General features: G+C 37.5%; 1 protein-coding gene across 1 annotated transcript in view; it reads left to right on the top strand.

The window, feature by feature from the left end:
- Window positions 1–16190: 16190 nt before the first annotated feature.
- Window positions 16191–17597, top strand: part of LOC140938245 (uncharacterized) — a 7387-nt gene continuing 5980 nt past the window's right edge. The window contains exon 1 of the mRNA XM_073387752.1: window positions 16191–16225. The gene's annotated coding sequence lies outside the window, so the exon portion shown is untranslated. The remainder of the gene's footprint in view (window positions 16226–17597) is intronic.

The raw sequence follows: 17597 nt of genomic DNA, 5'->3' as shown, positions 1-17597 counted from the left end.
ATCAGTAGTCATTGAAGGTTGCCCACTATTAGTGGTGGAGGTAGCAGCAACAGTATCAGTAGTCATTGAAGGTTGCCCACTATTAGTGGTGGAGGTAGCAGCAACATTATCAGTAGTCGTTGAAGGTTGCCCACTATTAGTGGTGGAGGTAGCAGCAACAGTATCAGTAGTCGTTGAAGGTTGCCCACTATTAGTGGTGGAGGTAGCAGCAACATTATCAGTAGTCATTGAAGGTTGCCCACTATTAGTGGTGGAGGTAGCAGCAACATTATCAGTAGTCGTTGAAGGTTGCCCACTATTAGTGGTGGAGGTAGCAGCAACAGTATCAGTAGTCGTTGAAGGTTGCCCACTATTAGTGGTGGAGGTAGCAGCAACAGTATCAGTAGTCATTGAAGGTTGCCCACTATTAGTGCTGGAAGGAGGAGTAGCAGCTGTAGCAAAAAAGGATAGTACCAATGGTAAGTTTTTCTTGTAAATACCTCTAACAGTAAGGACTGGATATACACCTTTAATACATTTCACACCAACCCTGATTAATGTAGAATTCCAAGAACAAAAATTTCAAGCGTCGAAAATAACTTCACTTCATACACTTCTCAAAACAGCCATTTCAAAACGTGACTGCTCACGCAAATGACGCGCTCTAATTGGCAAGATCTCGTGGTCTACCGATTTCCTGTCAGATTTCCAGTATTGTGCCAACGACCAAATACATTCCATTGTCCCAGACTTTCTCCTGGCGTCTGGCCGATCAACAACAAAGCCAAAGGACTCTGGGTATGAGTTGCAGAGCCTGCGATGAGGGAAGGGCAGAAACGTGTCCAAAGCATACAACTTGCGTCATCCATGCAACCAAGTTATAAGTCTTAGCTAATTAGAAAACTTGTTCCAACAAGCCAACCAAAGACCCAATAAGGGCCTGTTTATATGGAGTGGGGGACCCCGGTCTAGTGGGGTTGGTTTCTTTTGTTTTCACGCTCTGGGGGACACAAAACAAAAGAAACCTACCCCACTAGACCGGGGTCCCCCACTCCATGTAAACAGGGTCTAAGGGAAGTTGCTCAAAAATGAGATTGAGACACCTTTTTAACAACATGAAAACGAAGGTATGTGAAGCATTTATCTCTGAATGCAAATTTTTTTCAACTAATTAGCAGTGACATCTATTTTGTGGAACAAACCCTTTTATAGCTCCACGTCGCTAGGGTCAGTTCGCGTGAAAGATGTCTCTCTCGAGAAACGTTCCCAGCGATGGGGATAGGTAAAAGGTGACTGCATTCACACACAAACTTTGTAACTGACAAAGGCAGAAGAACTTAAGTTGTAGGTATTATTTATGACACGCTGAATAAATTAACTTCCGAAGAAAAGTAGTACGTTTGTTTACAAACGAATGTATTTCGTTGACAGGAATAGCCTGTACACAAGCGTTATTTTTGCGAGGGAGGAGCGGAAGTCACAAGCCTAGCACGAAGGCGAGGGACATGCTGGAGGGCAGATCACTCCGTCTGTGCCTCGCGCTGGACGAGATAGCCCATTTATACTGCACACTGAACAACAAAATAGGGTGCCTGAAGATCTGTCGAATAATTCCACCCCACGATCGTGTCAACAAGGTAGTTTCCCTCTTTTGGCCCCAGTTGTTCAAATGCTGGATAGCGCTATCCATAGGATATATCACTATCCATTGGATAACTATTAGGGAAACTAATTGCACTATCCACTGTATAGAGATTTATATGGTCGATAGCGCTATCCACCTTTTGAACAACTGGGGCCCGGTCTTATTTCATTCACTTTCATTCCATTTCTCTTTCGCGCTCCACTACAGCCACAATGATTATTTCGAGATGGAAACCGACTGAAAACGGTTGAAAATAGAGTTAATACAGACAACAGTCAAGTCAACTAAACTTGGTTGTAAACATGTAACAAATAAGATAGTGCTAGCGCAGCTCATTTTATTTGCTTCTCCCCTAGAAAAAGTATTGGTATAGGTAATCACATGATTTCGAGTGCAATTTGGAATAAATAAGCACGAGTAAACTTTTCAAAGACCAACAAAAGTGCACGAGCCCGTAGGGCGAGTGCACTTTGTGGTCTTTGAAAAATTTACAAGTGCTTATTTATTCCAAATTGCACGAGAAAAATCATGTGATTACTTATTAATGATATACACAAAAACATAACTACAACAACAAATTTTGACAGCGCGCGCGTTTTTAGTTCATTCAACTGATTGGCTGAAACAGACTACTACCTTTATCAAATTCAAACTTTTTCAAGACCAATGCTTTCAAAATCATTCAGCTGAGAACTTGGAAATGTGCAAGGATTTTTTTTATATGGTCACCAGCCGGTTAAAGATAACTTGGTTTACAACAATCAGGAAAAGTAAGTGTTTTTAAATTCATCCTCGATTATGAGAGCTCGGCGTTTACAAGAAGCGTTTCAAGAAGTATACTGCCGTTTTGAAATCAGGAGAACGCTTCGAGTAGCCAAAGGTGAAAGACACTTGTTAAGGTTTTTTAACGACTGTTTATCATTGTCTGTTCCTGGGACCTCATCATAGCCGGATTCATGGACAAATTTTTGAGATTTAAAACCCAAAAATGAAGGTGGCAATTTGTTTTCCTTCGACGCTGCCATCGATGGGTGAGTGGAGCCACAGTTGTTGTGATGTCGGAAACTGCCAGTATTAATATAATATTTGTTTTTTATCAGCGCTGGAGTTTTCATTATCTTATTTGGCCTACTGCAAGAGTCATCGTAGCTCTTCTTCGTCGGCTTCATCGTGGTCGTTAAGGAAATTTATACCTCTGTGGCCTGTGACACTGACGATACGTTCTGAACTTACAATCTTTTCTTCTTCAGCATCCTGACTGTTGTTTTTCTTGTACAATGATTCGTAAACGTTTTTCTCACTTTCTTTAAGGCTAGTACCAGCTGCGGATACTTTCATTATGTGAGTTGTGGTATTTTCGCCCATTGGTTTAGTTTGGACCAGATGTTTAAATTTTCGGTTTCGTTTGCTACTGAGGTAGAAAAAAACACAGACCATCGTATGGATGTTTTAATAGAGGTCTTCGCTCCACAAGACTCAAAGAGAGCAACAAATTACGTACATGACTTGAAATCCCTGTTGTTATCATGGAATTGTATCCTTGTTCATTCTGTAGCTGTCATGGTTTGTGTGTGGGAACTGCGGGAGTGTAAGAACGTATTTATTGTTTCAATTCCAAAGAAAGAAAAGAAATATGCGAATTCGAAATGGATTTTAAGAAATCTTTTTTGTTGCTGTTCTAATCTAAGTAATCTAAAGGCCAGGTCTGAAAACGGGTGTAAAAAATGATCTTTTTGGCCTGAAATAGGGTTAAGATTTGGAGGACCGGGTGGCACACTCCCACCAAAGCTTCCAAACCGAATTTCCTCACCTTTTTTGTGTATTTTGAGAACAAATTGTTTGTTTGATTATCCGTGAAATTTCTTCGTTTGTTACGGCAGCAAACCGGGAAATCATTTTGCTCGTAACTTACGCGAGTTTAGTTTGGTCTCGCTCGGAGGAGGAGCTGGAGATGAATAAGTGAATGGAACTGGATATCCCAACTCTAAGGGTGCTTGTCTTTACTAAAATCTAAATCCGGATTTTTAATACGAAAACGGATATTTCGTTTCTTTACTAAAATCTAAAAACGGATTGTTGATCCGAATGATCCACAATGGAGGTGGATTATTTGGATCATATCAAAACCGGATAGTTTGGATACATGATCCGAAACATTTCTTTACTACGTATCCGAGAAGAGTGAATTCTGCCAGCGGTATCCTTGAGCTAACCGTTCAGAATACAATGAAAGATCAGCAAATTTGCAACATTATCAGCAGCCGTGTTATTCTTTCTAAAGGAAATCCGTCGATATTGTGGGTCGTTTCTATAGAAATGAATGAAAAATAATCCTTTCTTGGATACATCATTTCTTTTCTTGACCAAATATCCTAGTGATCCGGATTTTTGATCCCATCTTGGATTTTAGTAAGGAAACGCACCCTAAGTAGCCAATCAGAGCGCGCGAGAAAACACTATCCACTGTTTTAGTATATACGAAAAGGATTTATCACGTTCCTTAATTGTCAAAGCCGGGAAGCAAGTCTTAAATTTATGTTCCACGAATAGGTATAAGCACAAACAATCGTTTATTCCGAGAGGTGCTAAACTTAACTTAATTTGATATGTATATATCATGTGTAGTGTTTTGAATTTTTTGGTAATATTACCGTAATTCTTATCGCCAAAGATAATAAATAAAGGTATTATTATTATAGGTATCGGCCTTTCCACCACTCAATTGCAAGCTGCATTTAAAGTAACTGTGGTGAGACATCCTGCAGTTGGTCCATGTCGGATTCAGGGTACGGCCATCGAGAAGATAGTAGTGATATTTCATTGTATTTAAAAGGCCATTCCATTAAAAAAAGTTTAATCGAAAGCAGAAGACTGGAATGTATTGGAAAATATGCGTAGTTCGAGTTAGGAATAAATAAATAGACATAAGTTAACTTATAAAAATCTGTATGAGCAGTGAGGAGAAGAGGGCGTGGGGGATCAAACCACCCCAGCACATAAGTCTCTTAAGTCTTGCTCAAATTGAGAAGCTGGTGATGATATTTCATTGCATTTAAAAGGTAATACCATTAAAATAAGTTTAATCGAAAGCAAGAAGAGTGGAAAGAATTGGAAAATATTCGTAGTTCGAGTTAGTTGTAAATAAATAGATATAAGTTAACTTAAAAATCTGTATGAGAAGGATTATTTAAGCAGACCTCTTTTGGCAGTGAGGAGGGGAGGGGGTGGGGTTCGTATATGGCCGGTCTTTGAACTCTAGCTTAAAGTGACATTTTGCACTCATTATCAAGGTTTTGCTTATATAATGAAAGGTATAAAAAATGTATAAAGCTTACCTAAAACATCGTTCAAGCTTGAACTGAGCCAGATAGGAGAAATCTTCGAATGCTCCTTGCTTACTACCTTGAAAATACCAACTGCCATTAAATTTTCGCCATCAGCATCGTATTGTAAAATAACTGTGCCTTGTGGTATTTCTTTTGCTGAAACACTGGCAGACTTAGCTTTGTCGCCGTCAGCTTTCAAGACATCTACGCACTCCTCCCCATTTTCACCAGTTGATTTAACTACATTATAACGCTTGTTTTCAACAAAACAGAAGAGTGGAGAAGATTGACAAGGAGAACCAATAGACAATGGTGATTCACTCAAAATACTGCATTTCTTGTCTCTATGATTGAGGTCTTTGCAAGAGGGGTTAAGAAAAATTAACACCAGTCCAGAGGCAGTCCTCATCAATTTTTTGGTGATATTCTGCAGATCCAAAGTCTTAGGTTTTGAATTGTTTTTTTGGAATGTCACCTGGTATTTGCCCTCAAAAGTCTTATTTTCGCTTGCGTGCACTACTTCATTGATTGTAACTATACAGTACTCGCTTAACTCAAGATCATCAACACACTGGTCGGAAACCAAGACTCCATATCCAATGCTTTGTTTGTGACCACGTGCTATAGTGCAAACACCTAGCCTTGCTTTTTTCTCTGCTGTGTCTTTGCATGCCATGTGTATTCTGTTAGCAACATCTTCAACTGATGGCAGAGCCATTTTCGCTACTTAACAGTAGCGATGATAATTTACCTATATTTAGAAGGAATAAAGGAAAGATGAACTGTTATGCACACAAAACACAAAGTAAATATGCAGATCATAATTTATATCATTTAAAAATGATATATGAGGTTCCTTCCTCCTGGATATGAGAAGACTTTAGTAATATGTCTGGTCTTGAAGTGGGAAAAATATTTGCCACTAATGCGTTATTTAATTTGTTGATCAAAAATATTAATTTTGTTGCCAAGACATACACAGATTGATGAGCCGTGCAGTGATTTTCACCACATAACCCGCCCCTGTACATACAATGTGTAGGTACAGTTGTGTAATGAAAGATTTAACTAAAATGTAAGTGCTGTGAGGTAGGACACCTGACATGTCCATAAAGTTCACTTCTTTTACTACCAAATAAGAACGGGTTACCAGTAAAGTCAACACGTATCAGCTGTACTAAATTACAGTATGTAACAACAAAAACAAAACTTTATTGAGCAGCAAATACTATACCAAAAGCATTACCCGCAGCTAGAATGGCTATTCAAGGCAGGGCAGTGCATGCGAAAAAAATAAGAAATTAAGATAAAGGCTAACTATAAGGAAAGTGTACAGTTTATAAATAAATGAAATAAAAACTGTAATATGGTTGAGGACTAAGAAGACAGAAAACAAAGAATTAAACAAATAAGAAACTGTAAGAGTAGAAACAATTGAGCAAAAAGTATATATGTTTTTCGAAATTTTTGGCTAATTTAACTATTAATAAAAGCAAGCTTTTCAATAATTTCTTAAATTTCTAAGGATGGGTCCTAATAGAGTCAAAGTAGTAATGTACTGAGAGATTTATCAGGCAAAGAGATTCATTGGGCAAGTGAAGTACCTGTCTAAGTTCCTACAAGAGTGAGCCACTAGAAACTCATGCTGTCTGACACACAAGAATGCTGAGTGGAACTGGACTCATGAACAGGACGACACCTTTCAAAGGGTTAAAGATGCTGTTTGCAAAGTGCCAGTACACAAGTACTTTAGTAAGAGTGACACAACTGAAAGCCAAGGAGATGTATCCAAGGATGGGCTTGGCTTTGTGCTCATGCAGCAACACCAACCCGTGACATTTGCGAACAGAGCACTTACATTGGCAGAGCAGAAGTACTAACAGATAGCTCAACCACCACTATGTGTATGGTTAGATAGTCATCCTGTGGACAGAGTGTCAGCTAATTAATATTCTCTATTTCACAAAAAAAGCCTCTGGCACCAGCTACATGTACCAAGAAACTACAGCCCCTACTGTAACTGCTTCAACAGTATGACTGCAAGATATGCTACAAAACCGGCAAGAAAATGTTTCTAGCTGAAACGCTGTCAAAAACTTACTTGGAGAACGGCCAGTATTCAGTTACATAGGTAGAAGTGGAGTGTACTCGTGCTAAACCAGACCACCGGCTTAGAGAATTCCAGAAAGAGACAACTTGTAGCGTAACCCTACAGACAAAAAAGCAATCTGGGATGGCTGCCAACAGCAATCAACCAGTATTTTACATCCGAGATGAGCTCTAAGTACATGATGGCATCTTATTCAAAGGCATACAATGAATCAATACTGTAGACCTTGAGGCAGCATATCAAGCAGAAGCTACAGGACTCCCATATTGGGTTGCAAGGCTGCTTACACAGAGCACAAGAACAATGTACTGACCAGGCATAAATGGAGAAACCATGGGCTACATCCAGTACCTAGATGCTGGCACACCTGCATGTCATTTCAAAGTACCAGACCAAAGAACTACTAATTTGTCCTAAGTCTCCGTTAAGACCCTAAGAGAAAAGCACACTTGACGACAAAAACTATCCATTTACAGTCGACAACTATTCAGGATACTTTGAAGTGGATCAGTAGCTCAGCAAACCAGGTGGTGCCCTCATAAAGAAACTAAAGAGACATTTTGCTTTGTGACAATGGACTACCTTTTGACCCTCCTGAATTTGGGAACTATTGGCAATAATCTGGGGCTGAGCACATACATTGTAACTAGCTCCCCTAGCCCTGGCTATCCTGATCTAATGGGCACTAGTGATTGGATGAGGGAGGGCTCTCAGGGACCGCGGAGCAAGGTGAAAAGTGGGAGGGCTGACAATTGAAAATTTTTTTTTCATATTGAAAATCGAAAAAAGGAATAAAAGGAATAAAATCATAGTATTTGTATGTTTACTGGTCAAACTCAAACTCATCATTTTCACTACAAGTAGTTGTCGTCTTTTCTGCAGAGCTTACAGACTTTGACGAAGTCCCAGATAACTCTAATAAACGACCAACATACACGGTCAGTTCAGATTCAATGCAAGAAAAGACGGGATTACAATTTTAGTATAGAAAATACTACACTGACGTGATCTGAAAAATTTTTAACTATGGCCGTTCACTGTTCAAGTAATGTAATTCTTCTTGCCATCGAATATTTCATTGATTCGAAAGGAGAAAGAAAAAATATAAAACTTTTATCAACTCAAAACAACTACTCACCTTCGTTTGGCTTGAAAAAGCTAGTAATTTTCTTCATTTCGTCTGATAAAACTGATAAAAAACTCTGGCGGAGCTGGAAGTACAAAACACGCTGCTGAACGAAGCGAAGTGGTGGCCAAGGCATAGCGTTTAATCAAGGGGCAAGTCGGCCCAAGGGCACAATTACTGCGAAAAGCACAGGAGCCCCACAAAATGCCTGGCGTTTGAAATTAAAGAAAATACAGAGAATATAGCGGAATATAGACGGCAAAAACTTGTTTCAAGTCTTTTTTTTAAAATTTAATTATTTTTCCTTTAGCGCAAAAAGTGGGGGCGGGGGCGCAAAAAAGTGGTGGGGCCGTGGCCCTACCAGCCCCTTCCCCTCCGCGGTCCCTGGCTCTCATATGAAAATGACAAGTTGGAAAATAAAGAATAAGACCCCGAAAGAAGACCAATCTGGGGATGGCCTAGGTTTTAAAATGGCCCCTAAAGGCATTGGATATTTTTGGTTACATATTTCTTTGTGTACAACCCTAAACTCTAGCACAGGGTCCAGAGGAGTATTGTGTGAATAAATGAATTACTTATTTAAAGTCTCACCTTGAAAAATGTCTATACTTGTCGCTTAGCATGATTAATTAGCCCAATGGGATCTTTATGAATCTACTGTAAACGATTTCTTCACTTCTTACTGTATCTGACCCAGATCGACTTTGTTGTTTGCCATTTTGAAAATCAATTACTGCAAGCCATATCCTCGCTGGCACAGAGCACGTCGCCCGAAGGGCGATCAAGGCACGAAGTGCCGAGTAAAAAAAAAAAAAAAAGGGCCCTCAGTGTAAAGAAACTGAACGCGATCAAAATAACCCATTTTTTCAGAGGTTTGCGACAGGTTTTGATGTTCTAGCAACAAACACATCTCCTCTGGACCCTGTGATTTTTTCAGAGGTTTTCGATGGGTTTTGATGTTCTAACGACAAACACATCTCCTCGGGACCCTGTTACCCTAGTGTAAACACAGACTTCGGACAACAGATTGTAAACTGTGGACTGGGCATAGAGTGCCTCGCTGATTAAAAGCTACTGAATAGGATTTTGTCTTTTCTGGATCCAACTACCCTTTTGAAGATTTATAGGGCAACAATTTTACCTATTTTACATTACAGTTGTATTATATGGGATTTCTGCCCCAAGAAGAACTCTGATTTTTTAGAATGACTTCAAAACAAAGCTATGAGGATTATATGAGGATTATATTAAGAGCAAACCACCTGACTTGCTCACAAACGAAGAGGGAAAAACTCGCACTTCTAACACTCAGGGCTTGAAATAACGGCCAGTCAATGGACAATGTCTGGACTGATTGGATTCATCTTGCCGGTCATGCTGACTGATCACATTTGATCCGGATTGTATTGAAAATGAATTGAATTAAAATTTCCGTACTTTTCAGTTGTTTCAGTTGTTATCAGTATGTGGCAGGTCACTGTGTATTGCAGAACTATGATCTGAAATCCTGGGTGAAATGCAACTATAAATGTGTGTTTATAATTTGCGCATTGAGACAGACATCACGGTTCATGCACTTCTGGTCACAATTACATTGACAAAACTTTCACTTTTATTAGTTAAGCAACGACTCTTTTTTGGAAATATATAATGCCAGTTTTGGTTCATGGGCCCTTGATTTAATAAGAGTTATTCATCTAATAAATTTGACCGGCCAGGAACGATACATGACCGAGCTAAAATGAATTATTTGGCCGGTCTTTGTGTCTGGAGACTGTCCGTAAATTATTTCGAGCCCTCACACGATCTAGCAGGCGAAGATTTATCGTCTTCAACTTACGTGTTCAAAATTGTTAACAATCAGTGTTGTCCTGCACAGTACTTCACAATTTTGTGACCTTGAGATCTGATTGCTGTGCTCGGATCTTAAGAGATAGATGTGAAATTATTCTGCCTAAAGTAAAATCCGCTATTTGCCAGTCTACTTTTAAATTCACAAGAGCAAAGGATTGGAATGAGTTACCCAAAGAAGCCCAAGTTTAATTAACAACATGAATGAGGCTGAGTATCTTATGAAGAATTATGGAGATTGAGGAGGGTGTTATCGGCCGAGGCAGATAACACCCTCCGAGATCCCCATAATTCTTTATATGACACAAAAGCCGAATTCAATAATTGTTTTCTTATTGATTCAAAATAATTCCTATTAAGTTTAAAAACATAGCTAAAACAAGCTTACCTGCATCCATGTTAAGTTTGTCTTCGATAGTTTACGTTTAGGTTGTCCGGCTCCGCAAATATTCTCCAAATAGCAGATATCGCCCTCCGAGTTGTCTTCTTGCTGTTTTTGCTATGTTTTTAGTCATTATTTTGCCTAGTTCCAGCTGTAGTTCTTACTCTTGAAACAAGTGAAATGTCTGCCATTTTAGTTTCTACAACGAAAACAACTCAATCTCGTCCCCAGGTCTTCTTGGTTAACGGTGCATTAACCTATAGAAGGCTGCATTTTTGACGTCATTTCCTCGCTAAACAAAAAATTCTTCCAAATTCGGTCATCAGTTACTGGTTATGGTGAAATATGCGTGTGCTTTTAGCCAATCAGAATTGTGGAAATATTTTGAATGAATAATAAGATCTTTTAATATGATCTGAGCCAAACTTCATAATTTAAACAAAATTTTCAATCTGACTGAAGGTATCTGGTAACCTTAATTAACTGGTTTATATTTTTAACCAGCTCTGAAATGAACATAGACAACCAGAATATTAAAGTTTCCCCTTGAAATACTTTTTTGAGGTGTCAGTGAAGTTGAACTTCTGGTAGCTTTGACTCAGTTATCAAGCCACAAACTTTTAATCATTTATTTATTTATTGCCAAACTTCATTATATACATTGTACATAATCTTGTAATTACAAAATATATGTGTATATACAGTTAAGGCAAAGGGAAACACAGCAAACTCTGATGAACTTTTTTAAGGCTCCCCAATGATCTCTTTACAAATTTCTTTAAAAAGGTGACATAATAAGTTTCACTTTACATATCATCAATCAAGGCATCAAAGAGTATTTTTCGCTGATTGTACATGTGTATGTAATGCTTTCTTAAATGCGTTGCTTGATTTTTTTTTTCGTTTAAATCATTTGGTAAGCTATTTGTTCTTTTAAAATCAATGTGTATTTTTGAAGTTGACCTACTATTATAGGAGTGTATACTATCATTTTTTAAGAAGCAGTCATTAAAAGTTTCAGGAAGTTTGCAATAACAATGTAAGTACATGAAAATTGCAATTAGGTATAGATTTATTTTATATAATTTACATTCATTATTTTAATAACTTGAACAAAGGCTGAGAAGTTTCTCGAAAACTTGAAAAAGTCATAAGTCTTACTATTTTCATTTGTGCTATATCAATAGATCTTAGTCTAGTTGGATATGTGCTTGCCCAGTTAATGTTACAATATAGGTCAGGTATGGATAACCCATCATTGGTAAAGTATAATAATATTCCTTTAAATTTTTAAGCCCTAAATAATGTCTTGCCTTTGCTATTATTCCTACTATTTTTGATACTTTCACTGAAACATAATTGATATGAAATTTCCCACACAATTTTTCATCCATGATTTTGTGTGATTGACTTGATTTATATTTTGGTCTGCAATATTTACAGTTACTTTATGTTGAACATTTTTATTTTTGCTTTTGAAGATCATAAAATTAGTTTTTCTAACATTTAATGATAATTTGTTTGCTACTAGCCACAACGAAACCTTCTCTGATTCTTGATTCATGGTATTGTTGAGAGTTTTTAAATCTTGGTGACTTAGGAGCAGATTTGTATCATCAGCAAATAAAATAAAGGATTTTATTATTCATTCAAAATATTTCCCCAATTCTGATTGGCTTAAAGCACACGCATAATTCACCATAAACAGTTACTGATGACCAACTTTGGAAGAATTTTGTGTTTAACGAGGAAATGATGTCAAAAATGCAGCCCGCTACAGGTTAATGCACCATTAACCGAGAAGACCTGGGGACAAGGTTGAGTTGTTTTGGTTGTGAAAGCAAAATTGGTGGACACTTCACTTGTTTGAAGAGTAAGACCTACAGCTGGAACTAGGCGAAATAATAGCTAAAACATAGCAAAAACAGTAAGAAAACAACTCAGAGGGCAGCATCTTCTATTTTGAGAATATTTGCGGAGCTGGACAACCTAAACATACACTATCAAACATGAACTTAACATCGATGCATGTAAGCATGTTTTAGCTATGTTTTTAAACTAGGATTATTATTTTGAATGAATAATAAAGCAATTAATGAATTCAGCTTTCATAGGATATGAAGAATTAAGTAGATCTCCCAGGGTATAATCCACCAACACCCTCCTCGATCTGCTTAATTCTTCATAGCTTACGAAAGCTGAATTCATTAATTGCTAAATATCCCAGAGCTTTTACATATATCATTGACATATATCAAAAACAAGAGCAGTCCTAGAACAGAGCCTCGTGGCATGCCACAATTGATTGTTAAGTAATCTGAACTGGTTAATTTGAATTAAACAATTTGTTTTCTTCCTGGTAAGTAGTTCCTAAACCAGTCTAGGGCTGTTCCTCTAAATCCATAATGCTCTAGCTTATAAAGCAGTATATTGTGATCTACCGGGTCAAATACCTTGGAGAGGTCTAGAAAAAACCCGCCATTGTATATTCACTGTTGTCCACTGCGTTAGATATCTTTGAAACAAACTCAAGAATTACAAAATTTGTTGAACATTTTTTCCTTAATCCATATTGACTGTCTGTTAAGATTTTATGCCTATTTAGAAAATTTAGAACTCGCTTGTACATCAATTTTCCCAATATTTTTTAAAAACATAGAAGTACCGATATAGGTCTATAACTTGAGAAAAGTTCTTTCTCCTTTGCTTTATAAACAGGGGTTACCAGAGCTAATTTAAGTTCATCAGGTCTGATACCAGTGAGAAAGGACTGGTTATATATGTGAGAAAGTTGTTTGATTATATGTTTAGATATTGCTTCTACAACCCTTGGAGACATTTCATCTAACCGCATGATTTGTCGATTTTCAGTTGTTTCAGCTCTATTTCTATTACTCTTTCAGTGACTGGACCTAAGAAAATAGAGTGAACATTACTTTTTCCTAAGTATGATACAAAGTTTATGATATTTTCTGGTATTTTCTCTGCTAGTCTAGGTCCTATGCTAACAAAATATTTATTAAACCATTCAGTTATTTCCTTATGATCTGTAACCTCTATATCATTCTCCTTCAATGCATTAGGTAATTCTGTTTTAGTTTTTCCTTTATTCATTACCTCGTTTATAAGTTTCCAAGTAACATATCAAGCATGATACGTAGTGTTTCATCACCAGATGAAACACTGAGAAGAGAGTTGAAAATACAACGCGCAGCGGACTATTTTTCACGAACTTTGAGGTGTTTCATCTGGTGATGAAACACTGTGTCGAATGCTTGATATTACTTCTCAAACAATTGATTTTAGAAGGAGAAATTACGGATGCAAAATGAGCAGTTTTTCATCTGATTTCCAAACACTCATTAAACATTCACTACCTTCTGTATTTTCTTTATGAATTATTAATGAGTTTGAGAAGATAATTTCAAATTACCCTTTGCTTTTTCTAGTCTGTCAGAGTAATACTTTTTCTCTGCAGCTTTTTTCATTTTATTGAATTTATTTTGAATCCTTTTATAAGTCACCTCATTCATTTCACTAGGATTTTTAATAGTTTTATTGTACATTCTTTCCTTGATTTTCCTTGCAGTTAAAATGTCTTTAGTGATCCATGGTGTCTTAGATTTTTTAAAGCTTCTACTGCTCTGTTTAATTATTGGTACACTTTTATTAAATGCTTCTGAGAGTTTATCAAAAAATAAACTGTAGGCAGTTTGGGGATTAGTCTCAGAATAAATGTCATCCCAACCCTCTTTTTCTAATTCATGATTTAAAACATTTAGAGTTTGCTCATTGATCTATCTATATTGCTTTTTCTTATCTTTGTTATCATCTCTAGTTTTAACATTCATTGTTATTTGAGATACAGGCAGGTGATCAGACAGGTCTGTACAAAGTAGTTCACTCACAAAACTGTCGTCAATGCTGTTAACAAATATGTTATCAATAAGAGTTGCACTTTATTTTGTTATTCTTGTTAGGCTTTGTAATCAAAGGGTAAAATGATGACGAGAATATATTGTTTAGAAATACATTAGAATGCTGGTTCACCTCGTATTTTAACAAATTGAGATTAAAGTCACCCATAAGATAGCATGTTTTGTTTTGTAATTCAGTTTTCTTCAATATTACCATCAGATTTTCCTCAAATTGTTCAAATTTGTCATTTGGCAGTCTATATATGATTCTTATGATGATGTTTTTAGGTTTTACAGACAGTTCTATAAATGCAGATTCTATAATGTCACATTGATTGCAATGTCATTTCTTTCCTTGTAATGATATGATTGTTTTACACATAATGCTTTTGCAATTAAGTTATATTGAGACATTGAAAAATCATTAACATTTTCATTATTGAGCCAAGTCTCAGTTAAACCAATAACCAAAAATTTATGTCCTAGTGAGTTTAGGTAGGTTTACAGATCTTCATACTTGTATATTATGCTTCTTATGGCGAGACTTAAAATTGTGAAGTTATCATCAGTGTTTGTCGTCTGTATTAGGTATTTAAAACTTTCCTCATCATGGTACGGTATTCACAATTTTTAGTGTTTTGTATGATTTCCGAATAATAATTTTTGTCTGGATCTAAGTCAGACTGGAATGTTTCTCCTATATCATTTTTTTCTGCAAACAGATTAAATTGAATATACTGACCTAAACGACCTCTTAGCTCTTCATACCATTGTTGCACTTACTGTTGGTAGTATTAGTATAGGTAATAGCATGATTTGTAGTGATATTTGGCATAAATACCACGAGTGATATTTCGAAATTGTTATTCGTAATTTCACGAGCCGCTAGGCGAGTGAAATTTGAGACAATTTTGAAATATCACGAGTGGTATTTATGCCAAATATCACGTACAAATCATGCTATTATTTGTTTATACCACTACCCCCAAAAGGTTTGTAATTTTCACATGTAGGTATTTCAAATTAAGCTGAAATACCACTGCTCTAAGCCAATCAAATTGCAGAAATTTCTGATGTAGTAGTATAATTTCTCGTAAGTGCTCATCACATAAATCATTAAAGGAAAGTTCATTGATGACCACTGATAATATTGGCCTCAAATCCATTTCAAAGCCTTGGGATTATGATCAAACAAAAAACATAGTTTTCAAAGCGACTGAAAAAAAACTGAGGGGGGCTGGAAAGTTTTTTCTCAAAGGGTTCCGACAAAAAGTGAGGTGTAGGAATCTTTTAAAAACTGGAACGTAGGTCTGCGAACCCATGGGGGGGGGGGGGGCGGGGGGGTGGGGTGTCACACGCATGAAATATACCGGGAATATAGAGCGTGTGACTGTGAGTTAACAGATAATAAGCCTGCGTAACTTGACTCCGCTTAAAACCACTGCTTTTGTTACTATCAGTTTTAAACTCAAATACTGAGAGATACACCACACTGACTTCAAGATTTAGCTGAAGATTGCTAAATCTGAAGTTAAATCATGCAGAAAAAAACTGTTAACAGAAAGGCGCGCTGGATCTTTAGGTTTCGTTAACTTCAGTAATTGCAATCCCAAATACTGACCTCGTTTTCCACACTGGCTTAGATCATCTGGAGCTAAATCAATGGAGCTGTAGCCAGAATTTCAGCCGTTTTCTCGAGAGGACAACGGCCTTCTTTAGAGTAGGCGGAGGAGCCGACGGAAGGCACACTCTGGGACCATAGGGGAGAGGGCTGAGGAAGACGATTGTCCTCTCCCCAGTCTTTGCTCGGTAAAGGATAAAAATAATATTGTAGGCTTGCAGTCGGCTTGCAGTGGATGGTGGTGTTCATAAAGGAGACAGAGGAGCAGGTATTTGTACTGACAGTGCGCATTATACGTTTCTTGCAATACTCTCTTACTATTTCTGATCAACAATTGAACAAATAGCAATCGTGGTGGAAAATATAACTGGAAATACGTTATCGCAAAATCCTGGCGAATACAAATTCGCCAGTTGCACCGAGCAACAGCAAGGCGAGCATGCGGAAGTGTTTTTTCCTCCCTTGGAAAACTAAACTTCAGTACATGCAGTTAGTGGTTTACATATCAGGAGAATTCTGTATGTAGGCTAAAAGGCGCGTAGCCAGCAATTCTGCATACAGGGGTTCCTAAGGTGGTATTGTTGTGAGAGTTCCAAGCAATGAGCATTTCCTCCGATGGCGCTTCCTGGATTCTAGCCACAAATATCTAATATGTTCCAGATTAATGGTTTGCAGTGGCTGTTTATAAAGAATTAACCATGGGATTTAAGGCAGTCAGAAGTGGAGTTCTAAATATTTTGAGTGAATAATAATTCTTCATAACCATGGTTATGCATCAGTCAATTCCACCTGCGCCCAGCCCCCGCCCCCCTGGCTACTGCGGGGCATTTGCCCGCCTTGTCAGTCCCGGGGGTGGGGCATTTGCAAATTTGGCACTGCCGGGCGGTGGGGCATTTGCAAATTTTGCACTGCCCAGGGGCCGGGCATTTGCCAACCCCTGGGCCATTCCCGTGCTTTCAACACACACACATTTTCCTATCAGAATATAACTACACAGAAGGTTTTACTGGAAGAAAAGCAGATTGGCTCATCTGTCAAGGACAGGAATAAATTGTAGAGGGTTGTAAAGACATGTTCTCGATTTTACATGTATGTATGCATTTCTTCATTTGCTTTTCAAGCTAGAATTACATAGCGAAATTGGAGCTATCGATGTGAATCAATGTTTTTTGGTTATTGAAAATTATCAAATTTTTGTTCATATCATTTGAAGAACGTCCTTTCAAAACTATTAAAACTATTCATAACATATAACTTTACAGCACTCTGTTAATTTTAATGTCAATAATTTTATATCCATACTAAAACCATAAATTGGTGCATGTCATCGCAGCGTGAAGTCTTAATTAGGCACTATTTGACTGTGCAATCAATGAAAAATGTTGCAGTGTTGACGGAGGACAAGGCATTTGCCCTCTTTTTTTGTCCCCACCCCAGGGGATTTGACAGCTCAAGAGTCCCACCCCCAGGAATTTGCCATCCAAGGCCAAAAAAATGCTAATGCCTGGGGGTCAACCCGGGGGGCTGGGTGCAGGTGGAATTGACTGATTCATTAAGGTTGACAAAATTACCGGGGGGGGGGTACTAATAATTAAACCAATCTTTATTTAAGTATCAGAAAAATAAGTAATATTTACAAT

The sequence above is a fragment of the Porites lutea genome, chromosome 5 (genome assembly GCF_958299795.1).
Source record: "Porites lutea chromosome 5, jaPorLute2.1, whole genome shotgun sequence".
In the NCBI taxonomy this organism is placed as follows: domain Eukaryota; kingdom Metazoa; phylum Cnidaria; class Anthozoa; order Scleractinia; family Poritidae; genus Porites; species Porites lutea.
The sequence above is the reverse complement of the archived record's forward strand: the minus strand, read 5'-3'. Positions and strand labels throughout refer to the sequence as shown.